This window comes from Eretmochelys imbricata, chromosome 1 (genome assembly GCF_965152235.1).
Source record: "Eretmochelys imbricata isolate rEreImb1 chromosome 1, rEreImb1.hap1, whole genome shotgun sequence".
NCBI lineage: Eukaryota > Metazoa > Chordata > Testudines > Cheloniidae > Eretmochelys > Eretmochelys imbricata.
The window spans coordinates 160094879-160110543 of NC_135572.1; positions in this window are offsets into that span (position 1 = coordinate 160094879).

Here is a 15665-nt window from a genome sequence, read left to right on the forward strand (position 1 = left end):
TGTTGTTGTCGACAGGGCTGCCGGTAATAAAGCCACACATATTATTTTCCCCCAGAGCAACCTGTGCCTCCATTCATCAGTATAATGGTGGATTAATTTTTCCCTTGTTTTCCTGTATTTATCTCCCAATGTGTCATGAATCCATTCCTAAATATGCATTCAATTGTACCCATTGATTTTATTGTTAGTAATGAAAATTATGCATTAATTTGCACAATTCTTTTAATATATGAACCTGACTAGAATCCTGCTCACTTTTCCATAGCTGTCTTGGAGCTGTGGTGCTGAAAGAAATAGCCAAAACTTACTTTAGTCACTAAATCAAGCAACTATTGACACTAAATGCACAGGGGGCCTGACTGTTTAGTGAGAAGATGCCATTTTCACATACCGCCTTTCCCAAACATAATTAATTCAACTTTTGTCCATCTGAAAAGTGGCACAGACTTCTGCCTGCGATATTGTTGTGATTGCCTCAGAATTATTGACTCTAAACCCCATCCTCTTTGTTATAGTTTAATTCCATGCAGCCTCCACAGGAATGAAAGTCTGACCAGACACAATGCTCACAGCACTGAAAACAATTAGACAGTTATCCAGGCTGTTAGGCTGAATTCCCGAAACAACTCCAGCCTTCTCAACACACAAACCCCTAAAAATGCATCACACTTCAGCAATTTAAAACTTTGGCCCCCAAATACATCCTCATAAAGAGGAAACAATCATATTTATTTTGTAACCTGGATAATTTTATAGGGAGAAATCCTGTGCCCCAAAACTCATTTATTCTTCTCTCTGATTTCAGATATCCTTACAGTGTCTACCAGCCTACCCACGTTTAGCTATGAAAAGAGATGAATTAAAGATATATACAAACTTCTAAATAGTTACTGAAAAGAGAAGGAGAACAATTCCTACCTGCCTTGTACTCAGCCCAACAGGAAACTATTTTCCAGTACAGAATTTCTTCTTTTATCAGCAGCTCCACCCAAGATACCAGACGGAAAACAGGAGAAATGAAACTAACATGAAAGTAGAAAAAGAGTACATCGAATGTGAAGTGAACTGTAGCTCACAAAAACTTATGCTCAAATACATTTGTTAGTCTCTAAGGTGCCACAAGTCCTCCTTTTCTTTTTGCAGTTACAGACTAATACGGCTGCTACTCTGTAACCTGAAAGAGTTCCCTTAGCATCACCCTTAATTTGCTTCACAATGGAATGCATCATCCTTCTCTCCTATGCCTTATGTCAAGCTGTGCGATCTTTCAACAAAGAAGTGATTCAAGTTTCCAGAATCAGTGTTGCATTTACTCTCACATGTTGTATTCATAAATGGTTAATGCAACTTATATTTATAGAAGGTTGCATTAAAAAATGAATAACTAGAAGGTGGCAGGGTCTATTCAGGGGATCCAAAACTTTACAATAGTATGTACTGCCTCTCAGTCTCGCCAACCCCAAGAATTCAAAAATAATGAATCAAGTCCCCAAAAATCAAAAGATTGGCTTAAAAATCTTGAGATTTTAAAAAATAATAAATGTTGGGTTTTTGGTTTTTTTTTTGGCCTTTGGGGTTTTTGAGCCTTTAGATTTCATGCATACAAGCTTTTCTTTGCAACCGTAAGGACTAGAAACCAACTTTAAAATGAATCTGAGGCACCTGACTCCAGGAGCTGGGGCTCTAAGAAAAACAACAAATATCATGGAGACTCATGGTATAAACGTCTCTTACTTTGTAAGTGTTGTAGTAAGGCTAAGACATGGACAACAACCCAAAGCAAAATGAATCCACACCCAAGATAAATTTCTGATCCATTCCAAAAATTAGTCTTTGTGCCGCCCCCGCACATTCAAAAATCAATTTCCTCGACAATCCCAGTCAATTTCCCCAAACACACAAACTCAAGCCTACTCCCAGTCCATTGCCTCTTCAGCTTCCAGATTCTTTTGTCCTGTTGCTTTACTCTTGTGACAGTCTGAATCCCTGTGTTTACCCTTTTTACAGGACTATGATAAATTCTGTACAAAGTATGCCTTGTGAAGGATCATTTGAAAACTCATAATTTTTTGATCATTATTGTCTTGGTAAAATGTGGGGGGCAACACTGTATGTAAAGTTATGAGAGTCTACTGTATGATATTACTGAGACATATTCCAAGTCTGCAAAAATAGTCACAAACCAGGTGTCAACAAAATCAAATGGACTATTGCCTGTATAAGTGGCCAATCTTTGGCAGGTAAAAGGGTGTGAATGAGAAATCTACATCTTGGCAAAGAAACAGCTGGAGGTTCCTGTCCCCACAGAATTCCTGTCTCCTGAACCTCAGCTGGAAATGATTTTTAAAGAAAAAGGGAAGTATAAGAAAGGAGAACCGATGCCCCTAAATACTCCTCCCTTTCTCTCTGCCCAGGGCATCACCACAACCTGAAGGACAAGGAAAGTAACATGGAACTGCCGGATGCAGGGCCAGATGCTCCCCTAAGGCACAACATCTTCAGCCTAAAGCTGCCTAAAGCTGACCTTCATGTTTTCTGTAAAAAATGAAACTTTTAACCCACTTTTAACTTTTAGGCACCTTTAGAATGCTGTTGTCCTAAGTACGTGCCTCCTGTGCTAATTGGAAATTCAGCCCTGTCCACAGAGGTCCTGGCTAAAAAAAATCCAGCCAGCAAGACTGCTGAAGCACATGGTGAGAGAGAGAGAGACCCTTGTTTTGAATTCATTTAGCTTGTTAAATTAGATATTAGTTGCATTTTGCCTTTATTTTCTCGTAACCAAATCTGACTTTTATGCCTCATTACTTGTAATCACTTAAAAATCTCATTTTATGTAGTTAACAAACTTGTTTTATTGTTTTATCTAAACCAATATGTTTGGATTGACGTGTCTGGGAAAATCCATTTGAAATAATAGTTAATTTTCTATTAAAGAAATGACAGACTTTATATGAGCTTGTATTGTCCAGGAGGGTGCTAGACAGTACAAGATGCACATTTCTGGGGGCAAGTCTGGGAATGGGAATTTGCTGGTGTTACTCTGCAGTGTAATTCATGAGTGGCTGGCCATAGCACTCAGACAGTATAGCTGGGAGTGTCTTACATGCTGGAAGTTGTGTGTGGGCAGACCAGGAGTGGTGGCTTTCACAGCAAAGCAGTGTAAAAAGTGCCCCAGGTTGGAGAACTGAAGGGGCACAGCTATTCATTAGTCCAGATTGTACCTTGGGTAATTTCACAACTCTCTCCAGCTGTATTCTCCTCTCTATGCAGGGTCCCTCGCTCCAGGTTCCTGCTCTACTTCCCCTTACTCCCATCCAGGCTCCCTGGCCTCCTTTCTCTTCTTTCCACACTCCCCCTAGGCCCCTACCCAAACTCCTTTTTTTCTCCCCAGGCTAATCTCCAGTTGAGGGTCCCCAGCACTAGGATCCCCAGTTGAATTCCCTCTCAGATAGAGGTACCATTTCAGATTTTTTTTGTGGGGGGGGGGGCAACTTAACTGTGATTCCAGGGCTCCTTAGACAACTGAAAACTCTAGGGGTTTTTGTTTGTTTGTCTGTTTGTTTTTTAGACAACAATTTAGAAATTAGCTGACAGGAGCACCGTATCTAATTCCTATATAAAAAGAGAGAATTAAATACATATTAGACCCACTCAGCTCTAATACTAACATTCTCATATCTTGTGCCAAATCACTTAAGGGACACTGGTTAGGTTTAAAATTTTAATGTATATTCCTACTTTGTTACTAACTCTTGAATACAGCAATTGAAACAATTGTAGAAAAATCTAGATTACTTTCTATCACTTTTTTGCAGCTCACCAAGCTTGGAATATGATGTTTGCATAAGTTAAATGATCTACTAGGCCAACGCCCTGTGAGTTTACACTGCACCTGCCTGGACCCGTATGCCTGACTCACTACAAATAATAGAATAGAAACTGTCCTTAAACAGGAGTGAAACTGACACTTTCAAGTCATTTTCACGGTATTGCCAATCCCAAATGTTCAAAAATCATGAATCAGGATCATCAAAAATCATGAGATTGGCCTTAAAACCATAAGATTATGTAATAATAATAGATCTGGTGTTCTTTATTTTCGCCTTCTGCTTTTTGAGCCTTTAGGGTGTACGGGGGTCACATTTGAAGCTTTCTCCATAGCCAAAAGGGCTAGATACTTCATTTTTCTTTAAGAATGAAGGCTGAAATCATCACATACCTACTTGACTCCAGGAGCTGGGGCTTTAAGGAAAACAATAATTATGAGACTCATGACAAAATCATGAGAGTTGGCAACACGGCTTTCACTTCTATATAAAGACTAGTTACTTTGCAGAAGGCTCTTAAACACAACACTAAAAGTGACTGAGTTGCAGTTCTCACAGGAGAATATTTACAACCCAACACCAAGAAAATTCCACATTTTAAAGCTGAGAAAAAAAATGAGTCTTCTGAGGTATATTAGAGCCACTGCAGGCAGGAAAGGAAAATAAACAGGCACAGAAGTTCTGGGCAGCTCTTCCTCTTGAAAGAAAGTTGGAGGTGTGACAGCGCAATCCGTATGATGTTATGAAACTATGCTAATGAGTGTGAATATAATGTAACTGGACTATGCTTCATGCAAAAGGTCTCTTGTAAGGTATCATTACAAAGCTTATAATCTACTGAGTGTGGTCATCCTATTTGTATAAATGTAACATTTTTGTATCTGAAACTAGAAATTTGAACTATAACTCTGAGGGCCTATTGTAGTTATGCAAAGTGTGGGCCATTAACGGTGGCTTGGAATCTTGATGGCTCCCATTAACCAGGACAATTGGTTGTAAATGGCTCTGTTTACTTGTAAGTCTTCCTGTATACATGTGTGCTGGCAAGTGGGTAATGAAGTCTTACAGTGACATGTGATCATGTCACCTGAACTGGAATCCATCTTTAACCTGGGGCTTGTCCATTTAGAACATCTGTACAATGGGGATAACAGCACTCCTCTACCTCACTGAGGGGCTAGGAGGAGAAATAGGTTAGACCTTGTGAGGGGCCACATAAGTACCACAAGTAAAATGGGAACCTCTCTATACCATTGCTATCCCTTCCCTTGGTTTTAGCCCCTTTTCACCAATGTCCCTCAAATCTCTCTGTTTTCCGAATAACCTTGGCTCAGAGGGGTTGGCTGTATTTCTTCTGAGTGCCCTGTATTCTCTCTAAAACAACTACTCCTCCCCCCCCACCCCGCCCCAAGGGCTTCCTGTTTTATAGGCTTGGTTTCAGATCCTTAATTTAATCTCCAGCCCATACAAGGCCTTGGGTGGGGGCCTAGATTGCCCTGCCCTAAGGCCGGCCCTCGACATGGCTGTAGTTTAAAGGACACATCTTCAGAAGACTCTAATGGAGAACAGGGAACTGGGAATTCTTGGAATGAATATTATAAGAGAGCTCAAGGAATTACTACCAGTAGGAGAAGGACCCAAGAGATGAACTGTCATGGGCAACCTAAGAAGGATGCTACACTGAAGAGGGTACTAGCCCAAGTGGAGAGACAGGGCTGTTTCCCAGGTCCCATGGGACAAATTGGTTATGTTAAGGTGGCAGGAAGACAGAATATGGTTATACCCCCCCTGGAGTGAGAAATTCACTGATGGACACTACTGGGTACCAGGTGACTTTGGCGGGTTCCGAGTGCTTGTGGAGCCAATACTGGTTGGCACTAATGGACTCCTGGTTACATATGTACTTGCTAATGCCAGCAAAGGAAAATTACCAGTCAGGCTGTTAAGCTCAAGTGAGAAGGCCATAAAGTTGTGCTCCCGAACCAGGGTAGCAGAGGTACACTGACCCAAAGGAGTGGTTCCCTCACTGAGGATGGCCCTGGAAGAAAAAAAAGTTACTAACTTTTCATAACTGTTGTTCTCTGAGATGTGTTGCTCATGTCCATTCCATATAAGGTGTGTGCATGCCCCTTCCAACACCAATTGGGGGTCTGTCCACCAAGCCAGGGATGACAGGATGTGCAATGGGACTGTGACCACTAGGTCCAAATCTTGCCTTCCGGGAGCATAGACCAGCTATGTCTGCAGGGGTCTGAGGCATAGATGCGCATGCTGGACCACATATGTACATGTTGCCACATGTCCCAGCGGCTTAAGGCATACCCGGGCTGTTGCAAGCAGGTTGGCTCTGACGTAGGTGATGAGGTCTAACATGGCTTGGAACCGAGACTCTGGCAGAAAGGCCCTGGCCTGGGTAGAATCGAGTATTGCTCCTATAAACTCTATTCACTGAACAGGGGCCTCATTTATAAGCAGACCCCGACAGGTGGCCCGCACCAGACTGATGTTGGGCTGAACCTGGGCTTGTGACCTACCTCTGACAAGACAGTTGCCAAGGTATGGGTAGATCTGCACCCCTTGACATTTCAGGTAAGCAGCCACTACCGCCATACACTTTGTGAAGACCCTCAGAGCAGACAAAAGGCTGAAGGGCAGTGCCTTGAATTGGTAATGGCATTGACCCACTAAGAATTGGAGGAATCTCTTGTGTCCGTGGAAAATAGAAATATGGAAATAGGCATCTGTTAAGTTGAGGGCGGCATACCAGTATCGTGAATCCAGAGAGGGGATATGATGGAGGCCAAGGAGACCATGCAGATCTTCAACTTCCTGAGGTATCTGTTGAAGCAACACAGGTCTAGAATGGGTCTGAGGCCCCCTTTGACCTTTGGGATTAGGAAATATCAGGAATAAAACCCCTTTCCACATATATGTTGGGGCATTTAATTTACAGCCCCTCTCTGTAGGAGAGTTTCCATTTCCTGGATGAGGAGTTGCTCATGAGAAGGGTCCCTGAAGAGGGATGGGGAAGGGAGGTGGGAGGGAGGAAAACTGCAGCATGTATCTGTAACCAGTCCATGTAGTGAGAAAAGGAGACAAACAGTTCAGGAACAAAAGGGGGAGAATGGATCCTGAGGCCAGACTGGAACACCATCCTCAGGAGCACCCTCAAAATGCCTGCCACTGGCCACCTGGGTGTCACGCAGGGCCCAATTGGGCAGCCAAGGAGGATGGGGTGGAATGACGATGTTTAAAGCCTCTATTTCTGTCCCTTCTCTTGCAGAAGCTCTGATGTGGTGGACCCGAGAATCTAGTTGGTGGAGGTGGCCAGAAATGTTTTCTGGAGGCCTGTGGGGTGTATAAGCCCAGGGAGTGAAATTTGGCATGGGAATCTTTCAGGGCATGCAGCCTGATATCTGTCTGCTCTGAAAAAAGAGCATAGCCCTTGAATGAAAGGTCCTGAATAGACTGCTGCACTTCTTGGGACAGCCCCAAGGATTGCAGCCACGAGCCATCTGGAGAGAGGCCCTGGCTACCGTTTTGCCCTCCTCCAGGATGGACGTGAACTCCTGTCAGAGTTCTTGTGGCAGGGAGTCCTTCCATTTACCAAAGAGCCCTAGATGTTATAATTATATTTCCCCAGCAATGCCTGATGGTTGGATATTCTAAATTGGAGACTGGCAGTGGAATAAATTTTTCTCCCAAAGAGGTCCAGCTTCTTAGTGTCCTTGTTTTTAGGCATGGCACTCGCCTGTCCTGCTTATTTGCGGCAGGCACTACAAGAGATCTGAGGGGTGGGTGAGAACATAAGTACTCATAGCCCCTAGCTGGAACATAATATTTCTTCTCCGCCCTTTGAAACGTTGGTGGCAGAGAGGAGGGGGTCTGCCAAAGGGCCTTGACCACCTTCAGCACCCTTTCGTGCACTGGCAGTGCAACTTCAGAGGGTGCTGCGGCCGCCAGTATATTGAAGAGGCTACCTGTGAACTCAGTGAGCATCTCTGCCTCTAAACCCTAGTTTGAGGCCACCTGTTTAAGGAGTTCCTGGTGGGCCTGAAAGTCATCTGGTGGGAATGGGTGGGTGGGACCCACAACCACCTCATCTAGGGATAAGGAGGAGGATGGAAATACTAGGGAAGGGGCCGCCGCCCCAATCTCCATCAGGGAAGTCTCCAACAGGGACAACACTTGCCCTTCGGTAGTGGTGTCAGAGCCCAAGTCTGGTTCCTGCCTCGATGCAGGCGACACCATAGACTGCTTCTCGGATGTGGCTGATCGCTGGGAGTACAGCCCTAGCTTCACGGGGAGCCCCCATGGATTCCAGTACGGTCAGCGTACTGGCCACTGTTCTTGAGGCCAGGCACCCGCTGCAGGCCCTGCTCCAAAGTCCGGTTCCCAAGCTGACTAGTGCTTCAGAGGCTGGGAACCAAACTCCCACTCTGACTCCGAGGAGGACTCTACCCTCAGGGACCATGGCAGGGCTGTCAGTGCCTTCCTCCGTTGGCTATGATGGGAGGCCAGAGAACGGTGCAGAGGAGAAGGTGACTGGCAGTGTTCTGAAGAATGGTACTGTGTAGGCGGGGACCGGTGCTGAGATGGTGGAGAGTGGCGCTGAGCCAGTGATCAAGGTGTTGGGGACCTTCAGGGGGTTGATGATGGGTGCTGCAGTGTCAGCGACCATTGTCAAGAGGAGGGTGGTTGATACTGGGAAGAAGGAGACCGATGTGAAGCTGGAGAATGCAAACAAATACAAAGCCGGCCACCTGGGTCGCAGGGTCAGAGACCGTGGTTGAGGTGTGGGAGATTGGGACCGTGATGTGATAGATCAGTGCCATGACTCTGGGGACAGGTGATGGCTGAGTGACCATTGTGGCAGCCCCATGGAGGGCTTCCCTTTGGAGGGAGATGCCTCCGCTTATTCTGCAGCTGACGGGAGGTCCTGCTACCTGGTCATTTGAAATGCCTCCAGTGTTGAAGGGACTACCAAACATAGAGGTCCCCTACCGCTCTCAGGAATTGGGAGTAGTTCCCTAGGTGAGCTTGGGGTCTTGGTGGAGAGGCTGCCCCTTGCTGCTCCAGAGAGGGCAGGTGGCCTGGCACAGGTCCTTTGCCTGCCACCCCTTTCTTGTCCTTGCTCAGTGCTGGGGAGTGCCCTCGCTGTTTCTTGTGCTGCTTTCTTGGAACCGGTGATGGCGAATGGCATCAGGGTGAGCCCTGTGCCAGTGGAGCACGCTGTATCAATGTAGACATGCTCGGTGCAGAGCCAGAAAGGGATGGTTCTGGGGTGAGTCTAAGAGCTGCCTCCATCAAGAGGGCTTTCAGATGGATATCCCTGTCCTTTTGTGTTCTCAGCTGGAAGTTCTTACAAATTCTGCACTTCTCTTTAATGTGCATCTTCCCCAGATACTTCAGACAACTGGCATGGGGGTCACTAACTGGCATAGGCTTATGACAAGTGTAACTTGGTTTAAAACCCGGGCACAGGGGCATGCCCCATCCCTGGGACAACATCCCTAAGGGGACCAGTAACTAACTAACTCAACTAACCACTAACTCTATGAATAACTACATACAAGAATCTAGAAGACAACCACTATGAGCACTTGCAGTCACAAGAGAGAAAGGCATTCCAGCAACCTTCATGGGCAGTAAGAAGGAACTGAGAGGGCACAGGGCTGGCGGTGCCTGATATACCAGCACATGAGCGCGGGGCTCCAGGGAGCTCCAGAGCCGGCCCTATGGATACCACTAAGGCAAAAATCTCTGGCAGCCATGCACATGGGCACGCACACACCTATCATGGATTCGACATTAGCAAGCACTTGAAGAAGAACAGGGATGAGCTGCGGGTGAGAAAAGTGGAAAAGGGAGCACAGTTTATCTTACCACAAGTGGCACCCAACAGAGAGCTACCCATTCCAGTCGGTTAACCCCTACACAGGTCAGCCATTTGCAGGCGCTTCTAGAGAAACATCAAGAGGTCTTTTCCAGGGATGAGTGAGACTTTGTTTAAACCACCACAGTGACACACTGTATACCCACTGGAGATGCTGTCCCGATAAAGCAGAGACATTGGAGGATTTCACCACGAATGTTGTAGGAGTAAAAAGACATCCAGGACCTAGTGGCTCAAGACGTCATTAAAGAAATCCAGAGCCCCTGGGCATCGCTCTCAGTGATCGTAATAAAAAAAGATGGATTGCGATTGTGCTGTGACTACAGGAAATTGGGTGAGGTAATGTGCAAGGGCAAGGTGCCTACCCACTATCACTGGATGCATTAGGAGATGCAAGAGTGTTTTGAACCCTCGATCTAACCTCTGCTTACTTCCAGGTTGTGGTGGAAAAAGAAGACCAGGAAAAGACGGTGGTGACAACTCCGTTTGGGCTGTTCAAATGGATCCATGTGCCATTCAGCTTGTGGATTGCGTCCGCTACATTCCAGAGACTAATGGAGCGGGAGTGTTGGGAGACTATATCTTAGACACCTTGCTGACATACCTGGATGATGTCATTTGTGTTTTCAAAGATGTCAAGAGTCATATGGAAAAATTGGACTTGGTTTTCACATGATTGAAGGAACATGGATTGAAACAGAAGCTGAACAAGTGTTGCCTTCTACGTGAAAAAGTCAAATTCTTGGGCCATGGGATTTTGAAGGATGGAATCCAGGTAGATGAGGAGAAGACCAGGGCACTGGAAAATGGCCGGTACCCAAGAATGCCAAGCAAGTGCGGCAGGCTCTAGGTTTCATGAGCTATTACAGATCATTGATCCCAAAGTTTGTGCACATTGCTGCTCCACTATAGACTAGTGGGCCAGCTGGCTGAAAGGAAGGGAAAGGACCAGTGCTTTGTGTGGGATGGTGCCGGTCAGACAGCTTTTGACAAATTAAGACACCAGCTAAGTCACTACCTGTGCTTTAGTTGGTGAGTTATATGGGCCCGTGGTGCCCAGGCTCCGTGAATATTCATGAAGGTGGGCCCAGCTCCACCAATGTTTGGGCCCCAGGCCCCACGCTTTGGGAGGCCCCACGCCATGGGTCGGCAACGTGGTGTACTCTCACCTCGGGGGTGGCTCCCACACCTCCCCACAAGCAGCTCCCCCCATCCCCGAGTGCTGCAGAGAGTCTCGGCAGAGACTCCGTTCCCCTCCTCCCACAGCGCTGACCCGGCTCCCAGCCAGCTGGCACCGGTGGCAGAGCTGCCTGGCCGCACCTCCACAGCAGGGCGGGGGAGGGAGCTGCAGGTGGCAGCTCTCAACCCTGGGCAGAGAGCAGCAGGAGTCTGTCACTGTCAGACACAGACATAGCGGGGGGGGAGGGGGGGTTGTGGGGACAGACGGATGAAGCCGTTGTGGGGAGAAGGAGCAGTGATGGGCACCCCGGGGTTGGCATAAAATACAGAGTACAGAGGGGGCTTCTTGGGGTGGCTATAGCACCCCCCCCCCCCAGAGCAGACCTGGGCTGCAGCTGGCTCTGTCCATCACTCCCCTTCTGCCCCCCTGAAAGAACCCCACCTGCCCCTATGCCCCATCACCCCTCTCCAGAGAATCCCCCCTTTGTGCCTCCAGACAGCTCCCCTTCCCCCTGCTCCCGAGCTTCCTACAATCTCCCCCTTTGCCTTCCCCCTCCCCCACAGCCCACTGGCCGGGAGGTTCCCCCTATTGGTCATTGCAGCCAATGGGAGCTGCACCTGAGGCGGCATGCCTGCTTGCAGATGTAGATCTGCCTGGCCCTGCCTCCACAGCATGGGGAGCCACATGTGAGCAAGCCCTGGTCATCATCAGCACAGGCCCAGCATTGCTCTGGGTATTGAATTTCACTGAGGCAAGTAATTCAATCTACTCTTCCTTTCCAGGCAGTTTGTGGCTTTTCCTATAAGAAAACTTCCAATTTCTTTGCAAAGAAGTCCAGTTATAGTTTTTCACTTGGGAAGTATGTTTTCTGGTTGTTCATAAGCTCATTTATTTTGTTAACTCAGTTTCATAGGCAATTTTAAAAGTCACTTGAATGGTACCTGTTTTTTTCCATTGGTCCAAATCCACAAGGAAGAGGTGCAGATTTTTATTTCTGTGGGCCAAACCACCCTGTGTAGAAATGCAAATGTTGGTGCTAGAAAAGGGATAGCTCAGTGGTTTGAGCATTGGCCTGCTAAACCTAGGGTTGGGAATTCAATCCTTGAGGGGGCCATTTAGGGATCTGGGGCAAAACTTGGGGACTGGTCCTGCTCTGAGCAGGGGGTTGGACTAGATGATCTCCTGAGGTCCCTTCCAACCATATGATGATTCTATGAAAAGCTCTGCAAGGGCAAGGGTCCCATCAGGAAATTGTCCTCAAGTCATTCATTCTTCTGGGCATTCCATTCTATTGTTCCCTCCAATAGCGATAGTGATCAGTGTTTCCACCCACAGGGGAGAGGCAGAAGATTGGGCCAACCCTGCAGCGACTCTGCCTCCACCCTTGTTCTCTGTCCACTCCCTCTAACAGCCCCTTTGGCCTTCCTAGGAGTCCCCCTACCATTACTCCCTCTGGGTCTTCTTTCTCTGGAGCGTCTCATGAAGTAAAGCCTGTCATTACAGATTCTTATCTCTGTAATGGATTTAATTTTGATGTATTTATTAAGTGTTAATTAATGCACTATGTGAGTCCCCCTTCAGCCCTCTGTATAAATTGACCCCCTTCTTTCCATATGTTTTGTCCATAGGGTTTTCTGCAGCCCTAGGGCAGCCAGCAATAGCCCCTGTGCCTTTGCAATGGGGTGAGGGAAGGGGACCATGGATTCCCTATTTATGTGATTTGCAAGAAGTGTTGTTATTACTCAGGGTACCAAATGTGTTTAAATGATATAAGTGCCTTGTAAAATCCCCAAGCAAGCTCACTTTCATTTCTCATGTAATAATCTCATATACAATATACACAATTTTTTCATTAATTATACAAGTTCAATTTATTATTATTATTTTTGTTGTTATTAGCTAGGTTGCTGTTTTTTTCCAGTGTGGAAAATTGTGTGCTATTTTATGGGTTGAATGACTGAATGACGTAATTACACCCCTCTTCCCCCCCACCAATGTTCGTCACTAAGTCTGGTAATTTTGTCAAGTGTCCGTCGCACAACATGGTGGTGCCTACCCCTGCCCCGCTCTGCCCCTGCCCCGGGGGACGCAGGGTCCAGGGTGGCCTGGGGGGTTAGTTTGGAGGCCTGGCACCAGCAGCAGTGAGTGACCTGGCTCCAGCCCCAGCATTGCTCAGGGGCGGGGGCTTGGGCGAAGGGGTGGAGTGGGAGTGGGGTGGGAAGAGGTGGAGCAGGGCGGGATGGGGCTGGGTTGCTCACTGCTGCCAGCGCCAGGCCCCCCACTAACCCTCCAGTCTGCCCTGGACCCTGCGTAGGTCCCCCTGAAGCATAGGGCCCCCCAAAGTGCAGGGCCCTGGGCGGTTGCCCCGGTCCATCCTATTGACGGGATGGCTCTGCTTGGGCACCACCAAAAATTATACAAACCTGGCACCTATGGTGCTTGCATCTCCTGACTTTAGCCTGCCATTTATAGTGACAACCGATGGAAGCCTGCATGACCTGGGTGTGGTGCTCAGCCAGAGGGGGCCAAGTGCATGATCACATACGCAAGCCAAGGGCTGAAGAAGTCAGAAAGACATGACAAAAAATACAGTGCTTTTAAACTAGAACTGCTGGCCTTTGAAGTGGGCTGAAATATTTAAGGATTATTTAGCGTACTCTAAGGTCACAGTGATCTCAGATCACAGTCCACTCTGATACCTCGCAATGGCTAACTTAGGCACAACTGAACACTGGTGGGTGGCCCAACTTGCTGCATTAACTTTTGAATTACAGTATAAACCTGCAAAAACAACGAGAAGTCCTTGTGGCACCTTGGAGACTAACAAATTTATTTGGGCATAAGCTAAAGCCCACTTCATCAGATGCATGGAGTCAAAAATACAGAAAGCAGTATATATATGAAAAGATGGTATAAACCTGGAAGACAGAACATCAATGCAGTCACCCTATCTAGATTGCCTCTACAGGAGGGATCAGAAGAGAGCGAAGATCTGGAAAAAGACTTGCTGGTCATTCCTGCAGGTGTTGTGCAGACCTGTTTGTGGCTAGAGAATCCAAAGCCTGAGGATGAAGTGATGGTAAAGAATGCAATAAAAAACCTGGTAAAAGGGAGTGCGATAATCTTGGAGTACTCATGAGAGGAGATCCAAACTCTGCAATGAGAAGGCAATGTCCGACCTGTCTTAGTGGCAGTCACAAGCCAAATGAGGCCAGACCAGACATTTGGGGCCAGATACCCCCAGTCTAAGAAGCTGGCCAGACAGTAGGAATGATTTAGATTGCACCGCAGAGTGCTGTTCTAGATGTCCTACCACCCCCCCGAGATGGCAAAGAAGTGTGGCAGTTAGTGGTGTCTGTTTTGCTACGCCGGCAAGTTTATGAAGCCAGGCATGATCATAGGGGGCATTCTGGAGACAGGAGCACTCGAGGTGCTGAGGAGAAACTATTACTGGCCCACGATGGGTAGCGAAGTACAATCAGGGATCCATCAGTACAAACGGTGTGCCCTAGCCAAGGATGTGTTTCCTCCCACCTGAGCCCCTTTAATCTGTACTAATATGACTGTCCCAATGGACTACACACTGCTAGAGAGATCTTCAGAGGAGGTATGACAACTTATTGGTTCTCATGGACACGTTTACCCAATTCAAGTCGCAGTTCCAACTAGAAACCATACAGTGTGGACAACAGCCGAAGTCCTCATGAAACACTGGTTTGCGGATCAGGGGAGGAATTTTGAGTCAGAGGTGATGTTTGAGTTGTACAAACTGTACGGCATAGGTAAAAGCTGAACAACGCCCTATTGTATGTAAGGAAATGCTCAGTGAGAGAGGTTTAACTGGACAGTACATGACAGGCTAAGTTCACTCCCTCCCAAAAAAGAAGCGAGCCTGTCAGGAACATCTCCCTGAGTTGGTGTTGACCTATAACAGCCACATCCATTCATCAACAGGTTATGCTCCTTTTTATTTCATGCTCGGGAGAGATCCCAGGTTGCCAGAGAGGGCCCTGAAGAAGATGGTGTGACCAGTTTGGATGACTGGGTCAAAGGTCACCATGACAGGCTGAAGACAACCTGTAAATTTGCTCTCAGTATAAATAAAGACACAGCCCAAAGTAGGAAAAGGACTTATAATCACAAGTCAAGTGGGGCTCTCATCAAGCGAGGTAACTGTGTACTAGTTTGTAACCATAGACACTGGGGGCATAATAAAATAAAGGACAAGTGGGAGTTGAATTCCCCGCATTGTAATCACACACAACAATCCTGAGCTGCCAGTTTACACGATCCAGCCTGAATGCCTAGTTTCTTCTCATGCAGGAAGGCTTTTGGAACATGAAGAGTTTTGCAATGTTCTGAGCATTGTCAGATTTGGTCATATTCTGATTTCTTCTGTGGGATCACTGCCAAGGATTCTTTACCCAAAACATCTTGACCTCAGTAGTTTTACCCTGGGAACCAATAGTTCCAATGTCTGCAGTAGATGCAGATGTCTTTGTGTATCATGCACGGAAAGGCTATCTCAAGACATCTCACATTAACGTGATGCCTTACAGAAGCATGTTGCACTCGAGGATGCAATATTATAGAACGAGGCAATGTGCTGAATAGAGTCAGACATTTCATCCTGCTTATCTAAAAGAGTTTTCATTAAACTTCCCAGCTGACTGCCAAAATATATTAAAAAAAGAAAAAGAGTACTTGTGGCACCTTAGAGACTAACAAATTTATTTGAGCATAAGCTTTCGTGAGCTACAGC